Source organism: Schistocerca nitens, chromosome 3 (assembly GCF_023898315.1).
Source record: "Schistocerca nitens isolate TAMUIC-IGC-003100 chromosome 3, iqSchNite1.1, whole genome shotgun sequence".
NCBI classification, from domain to species: domain Eukaryota; kingdom Metazoa; phylum Arthropoda; class Insecta; order Orthoptera; family Acrididae; genus Schistocerca; species Schistocerca nitens.
In genome coordinates this window covers 577,632,989-577,653,857 of record NC_064616.1, presented here as the reverse complement: position 1 = coordinate 577,653,857, position 20,869 = coordinate 577,632,989, and positions in this window count along the sequence as shown.

The following is a 20,869-nucleotide window of genomic DNA, read 5'->3' as shown; positions in this document are numbered from 1 at the left end:
CCCAGCCCTCTCCGCTCTCTCGACGGCAGGGTTCCTCGTTGATGATGCTGCAACTATTGCTCGAACAGTCAAGAACGCGCAAAACTCCCAAGCGCGGCTAGAAGAAGAAAAAAGACATAAGCTCATGATGGAAGCCGCAGCCATCGAAAAAGGATTATAGCTGAAACCAGACAGGAAAGCGCTTAGTCTATTCATCAATTTAAAAAAAGCCCATTAGCAGTCCTACCAGATCGGCCAAACACAAATATTGATCTTCTTAAGTTTGTTATAAAAAAATTTAATATTCCAAGATTCCGTGGCTTGTTTATGTGGGATACATTACCGAAGACTGTGTGGAAAACTGATGAATATGATACTGTGAATTTAGTCGCTGCTGGAGGTCCCGGCACCCACTGGGTGTTACATGTTATGAAAAATGCAGATACCACCTACTATTTCGACTCATTTCTGACCTGCAACCCCCAGAAGAATTACAACGATACTTCACCCGTGGAAGACGTGTGTTTACAATTTTTAGCGCTGTAAGGACTTTAATACGCACTTCTGCGGACATCTATGTTTCTCTTGACGTTTACAAAGAAGAAGAAGAATGTATAACGACGAGCTTCAAATATTCCTGCATCAGTTGAGGTTCAGATGCAATATCATACACTTTGACTTTAAAAGAACGATCATCTGTATTACGTGCAAATTACTTCCCGCCAACTGATTTGAGCATTGGTAAATGGAGTATTGCATTGATTGGACTGGAGACGTACAACAACGTCCCAAATATCACCGAGGCTAACTGCGTCTGGATATTAATGGTGAAAAAGGCATTGTGGAAATAGAACCTGGTGCATACAATATCGACTATATAAACGAAGTCTTAAAACAGTATGGCAGAGGTACTGAACTACGTGCAAACATCAGTACACTTAAATCTGAAGTAAGGACTGTGAATGCAACGATTGACTTTAACCAAAAAGGTTGAATAGGGCGCCTACTTAGTTTCCCAAAATGATAGGTTTCGAAGAAGGATCCTAGTCGACTTAACAAGTCAGAACAGACTGTGGACATACTGACTGTCAGCACAATTCGAATCGAGTGTAACATTGCAACGAACTCCTATCTCAACGACAGTCTGATTCATACTATTTACGGATTCTTCCCCTCAGTAGCAACAGGATGTAAGATTGTTGACACTCCCACCAATGCAATATACCTTCCAGTGACAGTTCAGACATTTGACTATTTGGAGTTGCTTATCGTGGACCAGAATAATCGACTTATTGACTTTCGTGGTGAGGAAATCGTTGTACGATGACATCTAAGGCAGGACGGGCGTACACTGTAAAACTAGTCCACGCAATGCACACCACGTCACAACGCTGCCAAACCACAAAGTGATAACACGAGCGAACTAACAGTTTCATAACAGTTTCATAAATCAGTTGGTTTGAAACCTCACAATGACGTACTAACTCAAAATAACCAGTCCAGTAGAGTATGATGTTATAAATATTTCTCGCATAAACCATATGTTTCCGCCACATTTAACAAGAATGATGAAATTAGGATTGTCATCCAACGCCAAGACGTGCTGACGCTTCTATGCAAGAGTTTCATATATATGGAGGGATCTTTCAAGAAAACCGACAGCAGAACTATAGTGGGATCCAAGCTTACACGTAATGCTTCAGCATTCCTGTTTCAAGAGATATGCTATGAAATCAGTGAGTTTGTTGGTTTGTGGGATTAAAGGGACCAGACTGTCAGTGAGTCTGAGATCGACCGTACACGCAATGTTTGCACAACATCAACCTTTAAAATATATGTCTCTGCATCACCAACAGACTTGAATGGTTTAGAAAATACAGGATGGTTCACGGATGACCTGGATGACAAAACAGCTCCAGAGTACAAACAGTTTACTACATGCATATCTGTAAAAATGCTTACGGGATAAATTGAGGATGTGAAGCAGATTATTATGAATGCGAAACAGGAACGCATTCTGGTACGTTCAAGGAGGTAAAGAGGAGCATATGATCACAGTCAGCGAGATAATGTGGAAAACACCTCACATCAGTATATCAGACGAGGAGCATTTGAAGCTTTTAAAAGATCTGAATTCTGGTACATATTGAAAGCTGGCAAGCCACTCTCACTTTAACTACTTTGGCAGTCAGATTTATATTCATACACTCCTGGAAATTGAAATAAGAACACCGTGAATTCATTGTCCCAGGAAGGGGAAACTTTATTGACACATTCATGGGGTCAGATACATCACATGATCACACTGACAGAACCACAGGCACATAGACACAGGCAACAGAGCATGCACAATGTCGGCAATAGTACAGTGTATATCCACCTTTCGCAGCAATGCAGGCTGCTATTCTCCCATGGAGACGATCGTAGAGATGCTGGATGTAGTCCTGTGGAACGGCTTGCCATGCCATTTCCACCTGGCGCCTCAGTTGGACCAGCGTTCGTGCTAGACGTGCAGACCGCGTGAGACGACGCTTCATCCAGTCCCAAACATGCTCAATGGGGGACAGATCCGGAGATCTTTCTGGCCAGGGTAGTTGACTTACACCTTCTAGAGCACGTTGGGTGGCACGGGATACATGCGGACGTGCATTGTCCTGTTGGAACAGCAAGTTCCCTTGCCGGTCTAGGAATGGTAGAACGATGGGTTCGATGACGGTTTGGATGTACCGTGCACTATTCAGTGTCCCCTCGACGATCACCAGTGGTGTACGGCTAGTGTAGGAGATCGCTCCCCACACCATGATGCCGGGTGTTGGCCCTGTCTGTCTCGGTCGTATGCAGTCCTGATTGTGGCGCTCACCTGCTGGCGCCAAACACGCATACGACCATCATTGGCAAAAAGGCAGAAGCGACTCTCATCGGTGAAGACGACACGTCTCCATTCGTCCCTCCATTCACGCCTGTCGCGACACCACTGGAGGCGGGCTGCACGATGTTGGGGCGTGAGCGGAAGACGGCCTAACGGTGTGCGGGACCGTAGCCCAGCTTCATGGAGACGGTTGCGAATGGTCCTCGCCGATACCCCAGGAGCAACAGTGTCCCTAATTTGCTGGGAAGTGGCGGTGCGGTCCCCTACGGCACTGCGTAGGATCCTACGGTCTTGGCGTGCATCCGTGCGTCGCTGCGGTTCGGTCCCAGGTCGACGGGCACGTGCACCTTCCGCCGACCACTGGCGACAACATCGATGTACTGTGGAGACCTCACGCCCCACGTGTTGAGCAATTCGGTGGTACGTCCACCCGGCCTCCCGCATGCCCACTATACGCCCTCGCTCAAAGTCCGTCAACTGCACATATGGTTCACGTCCACGCTGTCGCGGCATGCTACCAGTGTTAAAGACTTCGATGGAGCTCCGTATGCCACGGCAAACTGGCTGACACTGACGGCGGCGGTGCACAAATGCTGCGCAGCTAGCGCCATTCGACGGCCAACACCGCGGTTCCTGGTGTGTCCGCTGTGCCGTGCGTGTGATCATTGCTTGTACAGCCCTCTCGCAGTGTCCGGAGCAAGTATGGTGGGTCTGACACACCGGTGTCAATGTGTTCTTTTTTCCATTTCCAGGAGTGTATTTTAGGTCATGATCTACGTGTTCTCCAATACTATATTTGCTATGTGTGGCTTATGACTTTTTTACATGAGGAAATTGTGATCAGAATGTTTTTATAATTGCATGTGTAGCCTGTACTTGTACCAGAGGGACCATAGTGGAAGCGATGGAGAACAGGGAGAAAGATGGATTGGGGGCCATAAATTTTGTGCCCCGTGACCTGGTTGTGTGAGTGATTCGGGGAAGCAGCGCTCTGTGAACTGTAGCTGCAGAGGGACCTCGTTCCGTGGAAGTCCACTCTTCCACCTTAGCGTCAGAGTAGGAGCGCACTGGCTCGCAAAACATTTTACCTGGGCCAGGCGACAGTCCATCATGAAGGCGGTCAGATGGCGGCAAATGGGTGGAGGAGGCCATTTAAGAGAGACCACTGTAATCTGAGCTTTTATGCAAACAGTGGGAAGGTCATAAAACTATAAGCATTCTCATGTCAGAAGCTGGGATGATACAATCAGAGCGGCTAGTGCACGCGTTTAATGGAGGCAAGACTGTAATTCCCCAGACGCCTGGATGTCACCAGGTTCTCTTAGCAAGCGGAAAAAACACGTATGTCACAGGCACGACTGTCTGGGGAACTTGACAGCCTTCTTTCAGAAATTGGAAATGGTCGGCCGGGAAAGATTAGATCTCTTTAGGGACTGTGATCCTGTCTAGGTAGACGTTTATTGTCAAAACATGGCCATGCTTACCGTGAGAACGATGCCTTCATAACCTAAAATCTTCTCTTTTCAGACAAGAGAGATCATGAGTCGCTGACTTGCTCCTCTCAGGATATGCAAAGCAGAGGCTTGCTCCCTCACCGTGGAAACTCTGGTGCTGTGTCTGTATTGACTACCAGGACAACAGAACAGTCAAGAGAGGAGATTCAATGAGTGGAGACAGTTCAACTGTGCGTCTTCATGTTTTCGCGGCGTAAAGACTGTTCCATAAAGTTTCGGACGTGCAGCCGCATAAATTCAGCTTCTTCTAATATTTCGGCTGAATACCGTCCAGCCATCTTCAGAGTGAGCCGATGTGACTAACGCTCCAGCATTTGCGCCGTCCTTTTAAACCCGAGGACCTAACTAATGCGTATGTGGCCAAAGATATACTTTGGCCCTCTTTATGAACAAGATTCGTCTGCAATCACCGAGTATTCTAACTGCGGTTTGTTGTCACTGACCTGATGTCCTTCACTTAAAATACGGGAGAGGGAACTGCCGCCAGCCACAGGATCATCTCTATTACTACTACTGCTGTTACTGCTACTACTACTACTACAGGGTAATGATGTCCATCCTGTCGATGATGGAGTCACCGAGGTGCGCAGGGCTAGCGCAAAGGCACACATAGCTTCCGTTGCCGGCAATGATTCTGACTAGGCTGAGAGGGAGGGTCGGCCGTGGTGGCCAAGCGGTTCTAGGAGCTTCAGTCCGGAACCGCGCGACTGTTACGGTCGCAGGTTCGAAACCTGCCTCGGGCATGGATGTGTGTCATGCCCTTAGGTTAGTTAGGTGTAAGTAGTTCTAAGTTCTAGGGGACTGATGACCTTAGATGTTGGGTTCCATAGTGCTCGGAGCCATTTGAACCATATGAGTGGGAGGAGGAGGAGGCGGCACTACCGTGTCAGGCCAGTGAGTCCAGCCTGCCCATGGCGACGGTTGTCAATGCTGCTGCTACTGCTGTAGGTCTGACCCAGTAGTCTCAGGGGTGGTAGCTCCTTGCTCGACTCAGAGACGCGGTGCTAGAGTAGCTGTAGCGGCCGCGGCGGGGGCGAGAGTGGCGGTGGCGGCGGCGGCTTCCCGCGCGGTGACTAGCGGCGCCCTTGCTGGCTAAGCGTGCCGCACAGGACACCGTCTCGAAGTTACAGTCTTCGCCGCCTCCAGTACCCGAGCCACGCTGTATTGCGTCAATTGTCCCCCTGACGCATCCGCTGTACACTAACGAAAAAGAATTAAGTAAAACGTTCTAGACGTTGGCTGCTGCTGCTGCAAGGAGAGAAAGAACACTGATTATTTGCAAGTGGAGTAATTATCTTTCACGCTCTGAGTCCACGTTGTGAACATTTTATTGACATTGTCAGGTACCTCTACCACCCCTTCAGGAAACTCATCCTCTAAAAGGACCAGGTCCCGCTGCCTTTGCAGCTCTTCATCTACGTCCATTTCCTTGACCCATTCAGGTATCTCATCCTCGTCAGAAACGATATAGTGCCTTCGATCCAGCTCGTCTACAACAACAGAAAGATATATGTATACAGATTTGCTAGAGAAGAAGAAGAAGAACAAGAACAAGAAGAAGAAGGAAAACCTTTTATACTACAGACACAGACAAACAAACAAAATTAGATGGTTCAGATGGTTCTGAGCACTATGGGACTTAACTTCTGAGGTCCTCAGTCCCCTAGAACTTAGAACTACTTAAACCTAACTAACCTAAGGACATCACACACATCCATGCCCGAGGCAGGATTCGAACCTGCGACCGTAGCAGTCCCGCGGTTCCGGACTGCAGCGCCTAGATCCGCACGGCCACCGCGGCCGGCAACAAAATTAGAATTCTTTCTTTTTCCCACTTACAGAATGTCTCTGCTATCTCACTGGGTGCCAGAGAGGGTTGCTTCAGTTGGCGTATAGCGTCCAGCTGCACGTCTAGGAGGTGTAGCATCTCTAGAATTGTTGCTGTAACAACACGAAACAGTTTTTTTTTTATTTGAATTACATAGCTACTACTACATAGATATTTATTTTTTTCTATACTTAGGCGACTGTTGGTGCTGCGTATTTGCTGCTGGAGGCTCTTCCACAGCATGTGGCTGCTGCATTTTTTCAGCTTCCAGCTCGAGCTACATTTTCACCATGTGAGCTATAATTACTACAAGTATGAAATAAGAAATAAACCAACGAAACAAAAAAATTACTATACTACTACCATGAAATTTTTTGTAATACTCACGTGGCAGCTCTAGTTGCAGGCTGGACTTCGACAAGGAGAGTTCACTGTGGCCCAGCCTCCTGCTCCTCCCCTCTACCCTCGCAATCCAGGATAAAATCCTGGACTTGGCTGTAAAACAAGGAAAAGAAACTGAATTACCGACGAGAATTTTTTAACAGAATAATTTTTTTCCCGATTGCAGCACCATAACCACATACTTACAATAACAAATTATTTACTTACGTGGCAGATCATAGTCTTCTTCTTCTACAAGTCTACGTCTTTTGGCGCTAACGTTGATGGTGTTTCATGTAGCTGAACGCCTCATCTTCAACAACAAACGGACACACACAGAACTAAAAGAACGACTACATTTGCGAAATGACACTGGCAGAATGAGACAGGCAGTGGAGGGGGTAGGGCTAATACAGACACACTGAATTGGCGGAAAGTCCTGAACAGTATTTTCAGGAGCCAATAGGAGTGCAAATTTTGGAAATTTGTGGTAAGTTCCTATGGGACGAAACAGCTGAGTTCATCGGTCCCTAAGCTTACACACTACTCAATCTAACTTAAACTAACTTACTCTAAGGACAACACACACACCCATGCCTGAAGGAGGACTCGAACCTCCAACGGGGGTAGCCGTGCGAACTGTGCAAGGGGTCTAGACCGTGCGGCTACCCGGTGCTGCAATAGGAGCGCAGCATTCCATCCCCACCTACTGATGAATGCCGGTCTGAGCACATAGGACAAGTTGGTGCTGCCTTGCCCGGCCATGGTTTCCGCGCGCTAGTGGATCCGGCCAGAAAACCCCGCTAACCTCATAACACGATCCAGATCGCGAACGTGTGCGCGTGGTGTCTGTGGAAGGCTGGGAACGCGTGGTACCCCTACCCGTATCGGCGGTGGGGCGATGGCGTGGCGAGTCAGATACAGGCAGGAGAGGCCGCCTGCCGGCGGGGCATTTGTTTTTGGGCTAACGAGGTGGCTTCCATTGATGGTTGTAAAATGCTCCTACCTAGAGGCTAAATGGTTCGAAGCGAATACCGGGATAAATTATGGTGTATGCCTTAGGAACCGCCCCACTCTAAAGTGACAGCGCCTTGAAAGGTCTTCCTAGAAAGATTGGCGAACACAGACAAAGAACGCTGCTTCAAATCCACCCTTTCAGGTGAGTGAGTTTTAGGGTAATGTAAGCAGCACCCTTTCTAGAAAATAATTGTGAACAGCTGCTCTAAGCGATAAAGAATGATACTTCCAGGAACTGCTCCATTCTTCAAAGACATCCATGAATCTGAGGAAAATTGTAAAGCTAGCTAATTTGATGCAGAATGCTGACAAAGGCTTCCCTAGAACTCTTCAATTCGTTGTCAGACTTCTTCTATGAACAGTCTATAAGCATGTAGCTACCCTCTATATATGTTAATTCCCCCAACTTGTCGATCGCCTTTCATGCATTCCTATTGGTTGCAACTAGAGGGTGGAGCTTCGTTCTGTATAAACTAAGTCCTGACACAGCCACCTTCATTCCGCCTTAGTCCGCAGCTGTGATTCTTTGTTCATCAGTTTGCTTGTCATTCAGTGCAAGTTGAAGCGCTTTGCCCCACAGCAGCAGTGTTGCTTATGGTAAATGACCAAGTCAGCAAGAGGAGAGTGAATTACCGTATAAGTGTATAATTTCGTGCTTCCACATTTGGGTGATGGTCAGTATTACAGTTACATGATAAAAACTGTAAATTCGTCCTGAGAATTTCGTAGTAATGATTAATTATCGTTGTTTCATCATATCTCCACGAAATTGTGACGCAACTGGAGGCTGAGAGAAAACGTATACATGTTTGATCGTTATATGTCAGGGCCAGTTAGCTCTATGTAACTTTCTCAGTGCTAGTTATTCAAAACAACTGTTATTTAGTAGCTCTGTGTGTGTTTTTTAGTTAAAACGACTATCTTCTCGGGGAATTAGTAGCCATATGTGTTTGCTTTTTCATTAGCACTATTACTGTGAGTGTATTCTCATTCGTAATTTAGCGTCAATGTATTCTCGTTATACGAGTAATATCAAGTGTTTTCTTAGCTCAAAATTAGCGTTTCTCTCTCTCTCTCTCTCTGTGTGTGTGAGTGTGTGTGTGTGTGTGTGTGTGTGTGTGTGTGTGTGTGTATTTTCGTAATTTGAGTTCTGTATTCCGTAACTCATATTTTTTTTAAATGACTGCTGTATTTTTTCAATTCTTTTTTCTTTTTCATTATAGCCTACATGCACGAAATGCAAGAGGATTTGGTTCGGTGGTTGGATGCTGAAAGAGGATCGTTTGATGTCGTTGTTCAACCCTCTCGGATCGTGTTACAGCATCCAGTTGTTATTCTACCAGTAGATCAGATACGTGAGTATATAATTTAGTGTTCAAAGTTTCGTAATATATATTCACATTAGAGGAAGTTTACGGTTCTTTTTTCTGTTACAGTACGGGAGCTCGATGAGATTCAGATATTAGTTGAGAGGTACCGCAGTGAGCAGCCCACTTCACAGCCATCATATCTGTGTGTATGAAGAATCAGGTTTCGTAGAATATATTTTAGAAGAATAAAGTTTCGAGTTTTTATTTTTTCGTTATTCGTGTTACATCATCCGTAGATCAACATGACCGGCAGCTCCCTCAGCCACAGTCCCCCTGCCGAACTGGGTGGGGGATATGGCGTGCGAGAGAGAGTTCTGTGACCGTTACTCCTCTCCAATGCATGAGTGCGTAGACTACATCCCAGATGACTATGAGACCTGGGACGGCATTATGTTTTGAGATGAGGAATTAGTATTCTTCCTTTCTTTACATCAGCAGCAGGCGAGTTTATAACAAATATACCTGCTCTCCTTCTCTCTCTTCACAGTCACACCATCACAGTACGCTGTGCTGTGTGTACAGGCACTTGGTAGCACCAAGCAAACCCAGCCCCATTATGCATGCCTCACTATACAGGACGAAGCTTGCAGATAACTCTGTGGTCCCACTCTGGCGTCCGTGGCAGACACCACCACTACCACTACCACAGCAACAGCTGTCTGGAGCAGGTGTACCCCACCATCCAGATTCACTTCACCTCAGGTGTTCCTTCTGTGGCAGCGGACCGACAGCGGCCTGCTGGAGCAGATACTGCTGTTGCATGTTGTCGCCCTGCATCACTCCACCCCAGGAGCTCGCGCTGGGGAAATGAATACCGGCAGCAGCGGCCTGCTCAAACATCCCACAGTCATAGTGTTTCTGTGGTTGTCAGCGGCACTCTCCCCTGGCGTAATTGGGAGCTGCACCAGGTTAGTAACGTCATGCCAGAGTTAAACTACGTGGCGACTGAGGACGCTTTCGATAAGCACATCTTATTTTCGCGAATTGAGAACCAAGAAGGAGGGTACAAAGATCCCCTAGGGTTTCTAACATAGTGTTTGCCCCCAATGGAGAGAGAGCTCACGCAACCCCTCCATTAAGTGCAGTGCAGTTCTGTGCTGTGAGCTCACACATCCCCCCAAACAAAGCATTGCTGCAGAGGAGAACATCATCATCTACATTCGGGGGAGAAATGGAGTGGTATCACGAAGCATCTCATTCGCTATGTGGTTTTAAATTTTCATCTTGAGTACTACGAGGCTTGGAACTTTAATAGTGGCAACTATTTATTTACAGCTCGTACAAAATAGATACGTGTTTCAACGTTTTACTGACCTTCAAAGTAGTCACCAGTATTGTGTATAACCCGCCTGCCAGCGATGTGGAAGTCGTAGCATACTCTTAGCAGTGCCAGTTGTGTTGACAATTCGAGCGGCGCGGTCTATTGCTCGACGAATTTGTAACAGCTGTGAAGCTAATGCCGTGAAGTGTTTCCTTCAGTTTATAAATCGAGTTGAACTTACAAGGGCTTAAGTCAGGGGAGTGTACTACGTGGTATAGCACTTAGCAGTTCCATCAGTCAAACAAATCAGTAACAGCTTACGCTGTCCTGCAAAATGATGGTGAGGTCCTGATGAAAGTGTCATCACTTCTGCTCTATGCTGTTCATTTTTGGACGGCCGGAGTGGCCGTGCGGTTCTAGGCGCTACAGTCTGGAGCCGAGCGACCGCTACGGTCGTAGGTTCGAATCTTGCCTCGGGCATGGATGTTTGTGATGTCCTTAGGTTAGTTAGGTTTAAGTAGTTCTAAGTTCTAGGGGACTGATGACCTCAGAACTTAAGTCCCATAGTCCTCAGAGCCATTTGAACCATTTTTTTAGTCAAAAACAACAGCGCAACCAGCAGGAAAACAAACACTTGCTAGGCGCTACAGTCTGGAACCGAGCGACCGCTACGGTCGCAGGTTCGAATCCTGCCTCGGGCATGGATGTGTGTGATGTCCTTAGGTTAGTTAGGTGTAATTAATTCTAAGTTCTAGGCGACTGATGACCTCAGAAGTTAAGTCGCATAGTGCTCAGAGCCATTTGAACCATTTTTTGTTCATTTTTGGAACACAACTTATGACGAGCTTTTATTCTCAAAGTGACCCATAAACAGTGTTAGAGGTATACACGCAGTAAAATCTCCTGTACCACTCTTTAGAAGTTCTACCTTCTGGTTTGTGTACAAACCATTCTTCATTTTCTAAACTGCTCAAATCCGACGTCGAGGGAGAAACAGAGACATATGTTTTAAGAGCTGGTGTTATACCCACATTACATGTACAGTCAATCTTGACCCTATTAAGTTCATACTGTCTCATGAAACTAACACTAAAGCATTACATGAAAGCTTCGATCCCTTTGTAGCAGCACCATCGTTTTTCTTAAATTCCTGTTCCAGGTATATTAAACTCTTGCATGGGAGAGTTAAAGCGTCCTGGTGCTGGATGACTATCCTAATTTCATCGTTCCTGTTAAATGTTGTTGAAGCATAAGGTTTATGCGAGAAGTATTGTGGCGTATAATACACTCGTCGTATTACAATGTGTTGGTTATGTAGACTGACGAATTGTGAGGTTTCAAATCTACTGATTTAAGAAACTAGTAGTTGCACATGTTATCACCTTGGTGTTCTGCTGTGAAGTGCCACACTGAGATTTGTGTGCGACGGTTTTATACCTTACACCCATCACGTCTTCGTTGGCAATACGTGGATGCAGGGAATCTGTTGACTGTTGCGAGTTCCGACTCGTTGAAGGTCACCACTGCTTCCGGTCTCTGACAGAATCAAATAATTTTAAGGTTTTTGTCGTCGAGAAATCTAGGCCGTTCGAGGTCACTGCCGGTCCCGCTTTAGATGTAGTCGTACAATAATTTTCTCACCAATAAAGTTAACAAGTTCATTACCCTCATCCGCGATATGCAGTTCCACATAGTCCAATGCCTGAACTGTTAATGGGAGGTACATAGCAGTGGCAGGAGTCTCAAAGATCTTATACGCAGTTACAACTGATGTAAAGAATCTGTAAATTGTATGAGCCAATTTGTTGTTGAGATGAGAGTTTGTTGCAGTGTTACACCCGACACGGATAGTGCTGCCAGGAAGTATATCCACTGCCTGATCTGATCTGTAAAATTTAGGAAGATCCTTCTTCAAAGCCTGTCCTTTTGTGAATCCCAGTAGCTGTCCTATCGAACCTTTCTCGTTAAAGTTAGTTGTTGCATTCAATGTGTTTATTTCAGATTTAAGTGTACTGATGTTTAGACATAGCACAATCCTTTTCCCAGACTGTTTTAAAACATCATTAGAATCATTAGTATGCACCAGGTGCTATTTCCACAAATTCTTTTCTACCATTATTTTCCAGATCAACTTTACTGTTGGCCTCTGTGATATTCGGAATGCTGTTGTATGTCTCCAGTCCAATCAGCGCAATGCTCAACTCTCCATTGCCGAAACTAGTCGGTGGTAAGTAATTCACGCGCAACACTGATGATCGTTCTTTTAAAGTCAGAATATACCATATTGCATTTGAAGGTTAACTGACGATTGGGTGCTTAATGCACCTCCTTACGTACATGTTTCTTCGTTAACATTAAGAGAAAATGATGCACAGATGTCCACACAGGTAATAATTGAAGTCTTGGTAGTGAAGAAAATTGAAGGTAACTCGTCTTCTGCCAGTGAAGAATCGCTATAACTCTTCTAGTGGTTGCAGATCTCAGAATGAATCGGAATAGTAGATATTATTTGTTTTTTTCCTTAACATACGTCACCCAGTGGGTTCTGGGTCCCCCAGCAACATATAAATTCACAATTCCACATTCTCTGGATTTCCACATAGTCTTCGGTAATGTATCGCTCATGAACACACCTCAGAATCTTGTAATGCTGAATTTTCCCCTAACAAACTTGAGTAGATCTGTAGTTGTAAGTGGTCTCTCCTGTAGGATGGTTAGTTGTTGTTGTCATTTTTTTTTAATTCATGAAGAGATCAAGTCCATTCTTGCTTGGTTTGACATCTTATAACCCTCTCTATGAGAAACACATGGGGTTCTGAGATCTACTGCACTTCCTCTGTGTTATCCTGAAATTTCAGTGCCCCTTTTACCCTTTAAGGTGTAAATCGTGGGATTCGTTCTCTGCATTTTGGAAGCTGTGAATATATCACTCGACTAGTCGGGTAGGTGTGACTTCTCAAACACTGTCTTGTGCTTCGAGATATGTATGTACCAAATCACCTACATTAAATTTCTTTTTACGTGGATCAGGCATTTTAATATAACAGTAGACTATTTCCGTGAGTTCATTATTATGAACATCGATTGGTTTCGTTTTTATTGTGCTATATTTGTTTCTATTATCCTATGAAATTACTTCTGGGAGGATGCCTCTCCATTTGTATGAACCACAGAGGTTAAAATGCATCTACATTTCACCATTTATTATTCTGGTCAGGCGTGCCATGATACTCGCTTTCAGGTGCGTGAATGCTGAGTAGTGATGTATTTCATACTTCTGCATCACAGTCTTTAAATACTTATTGCAAAGCTCTCCACCACGTTAAGTTTGAAGGTTTGTCAGGATGTCGATTAGTCCATGTCTCCAACAAAAGCTTAAACATCTGTGCAACATCCCTCCCTGTTTTTGTTTTAAGAGGTAACCCCCTGGCGAATTTAGAGGATGTATCAATGACCACTAAAATACTCGTATATTTGAATCCATTATTCGCATGTGACTATTCTCTCATAGCTACACGATCAGCCTGCCGTAAGTCATCCAAATCTTTAATCCTAACATGCCTATGAAGGTATGTTTTGCATGCTGGTTTGTGCAGTTCTCAAATGACTGTCTTATTCGATTATACCTCTCTCTGTAGTCTCTGAAATTACTGAAACAATCTGATTCGAATGAGAGGTATTACTAGCAGCAGCTTATGCCACGAGCAGTTGCAGTCGATTTACTAGCTCATTGGGATCATCGTAGTATATATACTGCTGAGGTCAATGGCTGACTATTTTCTGCTGGATGTCAGTACCATCACCGGTGCTATATCGAGCATCTAATATAGGTTTCATAATGGTTCTAAAACTTGGACTGTGTTGGTTTCATAATGGTTCTAAAACTTGGACTGTGTTGGTTTCTCACTTGTTTATGTACGTTGTTCATTTGCAGTATTTCACCCAGCATCTCCAGATCTTTGGGTGAATAATTTACAAGTTTTGCAGGATTTAGGAAAATGAGATTCATTAGACCATCTGTTCTATGAAATTCCCTATAATCTGCTTCTACTGTTTTTTCTTTTAAACTTATAGGCTGTGTGTCCAACATGTATGAGTTTTCACTGCTGACACCAAGTATTTTGTCTATCCTATTACTGCTATGGTCGTTAATGAAATCAGCAACCTTGTCATCACTGTGTAATTTCACTGTGAGTTCATCGAAAGATTCAGTAACTGGTTTAAAGGTTTCTCTCAGTGTTTTCTCCAGTCAAACTGTCCTAAATTTAACAGCCATAGCTTTTCTCGAACAGCCCTCCATGCTACGATGACCTTATGCTTAGTCGACTTTTTTTTATACTCCTTCGCAGGCTGTGCCTTATAGACACCCCATCTAATTCTGTCAACATTTACACGTGATTCCTCTACTTTCTGTTCAGTTCCGTCAACCTTTCCAGTTTTTCATGTTCTTTTCAAGTGGAATTACCCCAGCATTTAATTGGTTGACCAGTCTCAGAAGTTTTGGGGAATACGTCTCTAGGTCCTTAACTTTAAGCCGGCCGGTGTGGCCGAGCGGTTCTAGGAGCTTAAGTCTGGAACCGCCGACAGCTATGGTCGCAGGTTCGAATCCTGCCTCGGTCATGTATGTGTGTGATGTCCTTAGGTTAGTTAGGTTTAAGTAGTTCCAAGTTCTAGGGGACTGATGACCTCAGATGTCCCAAAGTGCTCAGAGCCATTTGAACCATTTGAACCTCAACTTTACATTCGAGAGGCTGAAATTTTCCATCTGTGTATAGACGATTTCTCTGTTTATAAACTCCTGGAAGTTGCATCTGTACCTACCATCATTCAGTTTTCTCGCTTTATCAATAACAAGAAACCTATACTTTGTGCGATTGTCACATATCTTTACAAATTCACTGAATGACGTATTGGTTCATATACAAGCTTAGTAAACGTGTTTTAAATTGACATTGTCTTATTTGAAGGCTGCAATGAGGTTTGCATTATCCTCACGAACTGGTTTGGGATTCTGGAATATGTTTGACTCAAACAAAACATCAAAAGCAATATAACAACCAAAACAAAAAAATAGCGTAGAATATCATCCTCGTTTTCCACAGCAACATCATAAAATATGAGCACAGTGTTTGGTTTTACGTTTTCTGGTCGAGGGATTTCACTGCTTTGACTGAATGTTATGTATGTTAAACTATCAACACCCTGTGGTATCTTTTGCAGCAACTGATACTTAGCCTCAAACAGAGTTTTTCACAACACATGTACATGCTCAAATCAACCTCCATCTCGGTGTGTTAGCAGTGACATGACAACATTTGACTTGCCACAATTGGATAGACCTACAGTTATCGCCTGTATATTATTGGGGAGGAGTAGCCCCTTGTTGTTGTTGTTGTTGTTGTTCTTCTTCTTCTTCTTCTGATCTTCTTCCTATCATGACAGGCCCAGTCACTTACAACAAAGTACTAGTGCTTCACCCACCCTGTCATGATACCGACTACATCAGGTATTGATGTGCTATGAGTTTTTATAGAAAATATATTTACATCTGAAAGTTTCGTCTATCATTCAGTTTGGCAATGACGATGTGATTCAGACAGATTGTTGCTGCTGCTGCAGTATTCTAGGCATTGCATTGAAAATACTGAGAAGAGTTACATTATTATGAGAGGTATAGGAAAAAATGAAGCACTGTTTGCAGTAGTATATGTTGTTTTTATTCAATGTTCATATACAGGATGCATAACAACAACAGTTTCAGTTGGTCTTTGTTCACGCAACTACAGAATCTGACAAATAAAGCTTTCTTGTATGCACAGAATTCAGCCTGTATTTCCCTCAAAGTGATGGGTACTTCTTTACCTTCTTTTGTGACATCCTGTTGATGTTGTGTTTTAAATCATCTATATGCACACTATATGTGTGGAGATAGTTCACAATGTCTTTATATACAGTTTGAACATAAGGCAAGCATCTGTTCAGTCTTTCCAGCACAAAGGAGAGCGCCATCCATAAACTGAACATGTCTGTAATGGTTGAATGCTTTAAATAAATGGACCGATCACCCAATATCAGCGTGAGTGCAGTAACCATCGTATAGCGATGTTATAGATAGCATTAGAACTGCAGTCAAATGTCTGTGGGAGAAGGGGATGGATTGTACTCTGTGGTCATATACTGACTGATATAGGGTTCTGCATTACACACTTCATCCCATTCCATCTCATACACCGCACTTTAACACTTTTCGGTGCATTTTCGATCTCTAACACAACTCGACAGTCACTATCCACCAATGTTTCTGTACTAATATTTAAACGCTTTGAATCGCTATCTGTTAAATTATAACTTGAATTGAATAGCAATAGAGCACTGGGAGGAATCGCCTGATTCTCACCCATTGCATCTACACCCTGTCTTTGCAGTATGTTTGGGAATGTTCTGAGATGGTGCATTTGGTTGAGACCAGTACTGACATGCACTGTGTGGTGTTGGACCCCTGACACACTTCTTCGCAGATTCAGGGACCCACTGGGTGTCTAAATCGATGAGCAGGATGGATAACAGCAACGCGCTGTACTGCTCAAACATACTGGTCAAGTGTAATACAGGGTCCCACAGTGCTGTAGATCCTGGCAGGTGGGATGCTGCTACAGGTTCCGACACGCTGGAGATTGCTGCCAGTCCAGAAATGCTGTAGGTCGCTGCCAGTCCAGACACATTGGCGGTCGTTGCCAGTCCAGACTCGCTCGAGGTCATTGCTAGTCTCGACATGCAGGAACCCACTGAATAGAGAAGAAGAAGAAGGAACAATAAGCATTCACAGGCAAAGACATGGAGTTGAACAAAGAAATGGAACTTGACGAAGAACAACTATGTACAGTAATGATAGCAAATGAGTACTTACTCTTCTGGTTATTCCTGTTCTGCTGCTGGGAGGCGCTGGACCATCTCAGGTGCTGCTATTGACGCTTCATGACTACTACTCCACTGACTGAGACCAGTGGGTTTCCACATTCGCTGTATATCACCCATGTCGTCATGATCACGTGACCAGTTCAGCATTCGTGCATCTCTATTGGACCACATCAATTTTCAGGTGGTTGAGGGGGGAATGCTGCATTCGTGCTGGTTCCTGAGTAAAGTGGTTGGGGAGCAAATCCCAATTCATCTACTCTCTGTGGCAGTTTTGTGAATTAGCCCGGACAGTGTTGGATATTTGGTGAAGAACACACATTCATCTCTTAGACATATTGATAGGCATTTTAAAACGGGTAGGCAGTTCCAGCACAGGCAGCCATTTGTACGAGTTCTGAAGGCATCTTCAACCCACCACGATGCATCACCATTATTTGTTGAAAAGTATTCTTCTTACGCTCATCCATTATATTTGCTTTTCAGTCCTCGTGTAGGGAGCTATGCACGCAGTCCTCAGCTGTGTGCTTACATGTAGTACACTTATTAAAATAATCTTTGTTCGTCACCAGCATCGCCTCAATTGTACACGTTCTGCGCAAGATGGCTACACCACAGCAGATGAACACTCGCCTCTAGCGCTTTGGAAGACTGACTGGACTTTTCGTGAAAGGTCGACAGTTCCAGTGGAAGCGTCTATCAGCGTGAGTTGTGAAATGTAACTTCAACTCCTCCCACTGGATCACAATTATTTGATGATACATATTCTTCTTCTTTTTATGTTAATCCAATAATTATGGTTTACAAGCACCATGCAGGGAGCTGTGGACGCAGTCCAACTATCATTCCGCGTTCAAAGTCATGTAATTCCCGTCGTGCGGCCATAATCGCGTCGGAAACTTTTTCTCATGAATCATCTAAGTACACATGACAGCTCTTCTGATGCACTGCCCTTTATACGTTGTATAAGCGATACTACCGTCCTTTGCATATATGCATATCGCTATTCCATGACATTTGTCACCTCCGTGCAGTTCATTGGTGACGATACTTATGACTGAAATGATTATAGAACAGGACCTCCGTAACCACTCCCTTGCAACGGCGCATCAACCAGGGAGGGGAGGGGGGGGCAGGAAGGGCAGTCTCCCCCCCCCCTTGAAATTCGGGGGGGGGGGAGGGGGAGATACAGTTTCTGCCCTCCCCTCACCCCCCCCCCCCCCCAATTCAGTGGTAGGTTTATTTGATCTATAGGCTGAGCCAGTGAATAAACTATGCTGCCGTCAAGAAATTTGGGATTAGTATTTTTGTTGGCAGCGATTTTTGCTTTTGACTAAAGCATCTTATAACACCTACTGCATTCTTTCCTCTCCCTTGGTCCCATTTTTCAGTCTGTGACTCCTAATGGGGGACAGCCTCTGTATGCATATGTAAGAAATTCTGCGTAGCACTTTCGAACAGTAGTTGAGACTGATCGGGCCCTCAGGGCTGGCAATGTCGTATAGGCGAGATATAGAGTGGCTAGTACGCCGAATTTGGGGGAGGATCGCCAAACTTAAGGCAGATATCTTGACTGTAAGAAATTGGTATTACTGTCCCTTTACGTTGTTAGCAGTTATCCTCTCCACCTGCGTAATAATGTACTGTTCGAAACAAGTATTGACACCACCTTCATTACTTGCCCTTCGGTTCCCCTTGAATCTAAGTCCACACACGTTAGGAGATCTGCAGGTGGTGCACAACTTCTTTGGATCAGTTTCGTCTCGCGATCACGCAGGCAACGTGCGGTCCTGTCGAAAATGACAAACACCGGCCAACAATGCCCAAACAGCAGTCGATACGCCTGACCTGGCTTGCACTCTACGAACAATCCCCCCCCCCCGGCCCCCCCACACCTTTTCTCTCCCTTCACGACCGCCATGCCTTCACTCCGTAGTTACATCGCTATGCATTGTTGCTCTGGTAATGAACGTGAACAGCATAACCAACAATTTTTCTCCAGTTTTATATACAGAGATAAAGACACACACATTTAATTTGCAGTTTCGAGACGATATAAGTGAACCTTTATGGTGAAAGGTATGTAATTATTTTATGTCATTTATTTGTCATAAATCTCCTAGCTCAGTATTGATTGTTCTCAGTAGTTCATTGAAAACGTAAATGTAATTATATTCCCACACTTCTCAGTGAGACATATGGAAAGGGGAGTGGAGCTATGGCGTAGCCGAAAGTATTTGCAAAAAGATGTCAGTTATTTTTGGAAATGCTTTTGAGTTAAAAGAGACGCCAAATGTCAATGCAAAAGCGACAAAACAGTGCCTGGATCTACACTGGAATACTCAGAACTCGCTTGACTATCCGTATCACTGGCAAACAGGTCAGCCCCAAGGAATCAAGCAAGAAAAAGCAAAGAAATGTTCCATAAATAAACAACAATAGTCCGTGAATAAGCGTCCCTACCACTACAACAAAACAAGTAGAAGCTTAATCAACAAAGGTGTTGATAAAATGGCTCTGAGCACTATGGGACTTAACAGCTATGGTCATCAGTCCCCTGGAACTTAGAACTACTTAAACCTAACTAACCTAAGGACATCACACAACACCCAGCCATCACGAGGCAGAGAAAATCCCTGACCCCGCCGGGAATCGAACCCGGGAACCCGGGTGTGGGAAGCGAGAACGCTACCGCACGACCACGAGATGCGGGCAGGTGTTGATAAACACTATGTAACAATATAAGTTAAACTCGTACAGAAAGGTGCATATTACGTACATATAACATCATGTCGCGAACTAAGATGGAAAATTAGTATTTGGACGCATGCGTTTGAGCTAGGCGTAGTATTGCAAGAAAATCCCTCCATAACCCATTGCAGCTTGTCCTAAAATTAGGCGTCAGGACAGTGTACTCAGATCATCGTTTTATTCCACAGCAAGAGAAAATCCACTGCTGTTGCAGGATAAGAAAATTGAGATGTATGTTCCGAATCATTACTATATAGCAAGTTGTTATGAAATTCATAGTTCATGACACGCACTACATTCACATTTCAGTAAAAAAATTTTAATTAATTTGACTAGTTACAAATATCCCCCATTTACGTCTCATAAAAATACATAATACACTCATGATTTAACTCACGCTGCTTTGTTTAGGGGCTACATTTCTCACAGTAAACTCTGAGATAGTAGTTAAGCAATGCACGCAATTAGACGTGGCAACTGTTGCTTAGATAATGTCTTTCATGCAAAAAACAGCCCTCAGTTTACCAAGGCATTATAGATAATTTTATCCTGAAGTTTAGTACGCACTAATTTATTATCCAGACTCATTATCGCGATTCGTTATTCCTGGCTCATAAACGCGGTATTATTGTCGCAGACTATTTGTGGAAAAATCTTTCACTGGAACACAAAAGAACCGAAGCGGAAACCGAATTTTCAGTCATACTGATTATTGCTTTATATAAATGAGGCAAAGCTACATCCTTTTCTGAAACAGTTTTGTTCGGAAAACGTTTTACTATTTACACACGAAAATTAAGAAAATACTTTTTTTGTATTTGCGTGGGGCTTTTCTTTTCGCTATGCAACGTTTTTCATGTGATTCCATAGAAAATTTGATATTTTATAGCCGAACATTCGTGCTTGGCAGAGAAGTGGCTGCCTTTTCGTTATTATTAATAGTTTTTACGATGTTTGTAAATGAAGTGCCATAACTCATTGAAA